The following is a 2,500-nucleotide window of genomic DNA, read 5'->3' on the forward strand; positions in this document are numbered from 1 at the left end:
GAGTGAAGGAGATCATTGAATTCGTGTTGGGAGAGGACAACACTGTGCACTGGTGGGTGAAGACTTTACGAACATTTCTTGTATATTGTGGAGAGTGAATGATGGATGTGGAGGGAGACTAACCGCCTTTAAGAAAGGATTCCGACTGCATATCTCTCCGTAGCAGTGGAAAATCCCCCCCCCCTCTTGTGTTGATCTGATAATCCTCAGTGCTTGTGTGTTTACTCAGTGTTGATAGTAGTGCCTTGCGTTGGAGATCGCTGGGAAAGACGGAGAGACTCCGGTGTACGATATATCTGCCTGCTGTGGTCTGCCCTCCTGCCTTTGTCCATCTGACCCGCCCTGTCAGGACTCTGAGCCCGAAACGGGAATACACCACCGATCTTCTTTCACTGAGTGTGTGGAGTGTGGTGAGTGCTGCTATATTGAAGTGTACACACGAGAAGAATTGTAGTGCCTTTGTGGTGTGTGGTGTTTGTCCGTGGTTGTGTCCCTGGTCGTAGGAAGAGGCCTGACGGAGAGGAGTAGTGTATTGGTGGCAACCACAGTTTTTACCTTAAGTAAGCTGGAGCTCGGACGTGTTGGAGGCGCCTCTGGAGGAGGTTGGATGACGTTGCCCCACGCAGCAATCTCTGTAAGCTTTTAAATCAAAGCCTTATCCTTTTTATCCATGTGACGTTGTGTCATTGGCCTTGTCGGCAACCACCGGCCCTGTGCGTGTCGTCTGTGCTGTTTATTTGACGAGGGAAGCGAAGGACAACAGCCGATCCTCCCCGTGTGCCCCCTTGTCAAGCTGGGCGGGAAGCCCAGTATTGTTTGCAGTCTCACCTGTAAGGCCCACCAGCCGTCAGTCATCGACTAAACCCGTATCTGCTTGGAATACAGACCTCTGAATATCTTCAGTGGTGAGTAGTGCATTAACAGCCCAGCCCCGTGAATACTCACCCGTGTAGTGAACACTGTACTTACTTGAGAGCTAGAACCCCTGCACGCTAACAGCTCAGCCCTGTGAATACCCACCTGTGTATGGAACACTGTACTTACATTGAGAGCTAGAACACCTGCACGCTAACAGCTCAGCCCTGTGAATACTTACCTGTGTATGGAACACTGTACTTACATGGAGAGCTAGAACCCCTGCACGCTAACAGCTCAGCCCTGTGAATACTTACCTGTGTATCGAACACTGCACTTACCTGAGAGCTAGAACCCCTGCACGCTAACAGCCCAGCCCTGTGAATACCCACCCGTGTATCGAACACTGTATTTACCTGAGAGCTAGAACCCCTGTACGCTAACAGCCCAGCCCTGTGAATACTTACCTGTGTATTGAACGCTGTACATACCTGAGAGCTAGAACCCCTGCACGCTAACAGCTCAGCCCTGTGAATACCCACCTGTGTATGGAACACTGTACTTACATTGAGAGCTAGAACCCCTGCACGCTAACAGCTCAGCCCTGTGAATACTTACCTGTGTATGGAACACTGTACTTACATTGAGAGCTAGAACCCCTGCACGCTAACAGCTCAGCCCTGTGAATACCCACCTGTGTATCGAACACTGTATTTACCTGAGAGCTAGAACCCCTGCACGCTAACAGCCCAGCCCTGTGAATACTTACCTGTGTATCGAACACTGTACTTACCTGAGAGCTAGAACCCCTGCACGCTAACAGCCCAGCCCTGTGAATACCCACCTGTGTATGGAACACTGTACTTACATTGAGAGCTAGAACCCCTGCACGATAACAGCTCAGCCATGTGAATACTTACCTGTGTATGGAACACTGTACTTACATTGAGAGCTAGAACCCCTGCACGCTAACAGCTCAGCCCTGTGAATACTTACCTGTGTATCGAACACTGTACTTACCTGAGAGCTAGAACCCCTGCACGCTAACAGCCCAGCCCTGTGAATACTTACCTGTGTATCGAACACTTGTACTTACCTGAGAGCTAGAACCCCTGCACGCTAACAGCCCAGCCCTGTGAATACCCACCTGTGTATCGAACACTGTATTTACCTGAGAGCTAGAACCCCTGCACGCTAACAGCCCAGCCCTTTGAATACTTACCTGTGTATGGAACACTGTACTTACTTGAGAGCTAGAACCCCTGCACGCTAACAGCTTAGCCCTGTGAATACTCACCTGTGTATTGAACTCTGTATTTACCTGAGAGCTAGAACCCCTGCACGTCAACTGCCTAGCTCTTGCTTTAAACTTACCTGGAGTGGAGTCGGCGGGAAATTAAAGGCTGAAGTGGAGTGTTGTCGAGGAAGGGCTGAAGAGGAGTGTTCTTGAGACTGGAATCCGTATTTGTGGATAAAGAATAGTTCGAGTCATCATTAGTTTTAAAGTTCCTTACCCCTTTCCCCAAACTTTTAAACAAATAAAATTGTTACATTTTTAATCTTGGTTGTCCGTCCATTCATTGGGGTGTTGTGGGACCTCCTCGAGGTGGAAGTTAGAGGGAGGAGCGAGACCCCGTTGAATTGG

This window comes from Carassius auratus, unplaced genomic scaffold, assembly GCF_003368295.1.
Source record: "Carassius auratus strain Wakin unplaced genomic scaffold, ASM336829v1 scaf_tig00215496, whole genome shotgun sequence".
Taxonomy (NCBI): Eukaryota; Metazoa; Chordata; class Actinopteri; order Cypriniformes; family Cyprinidae; genus Carassius; species Carassius auratus.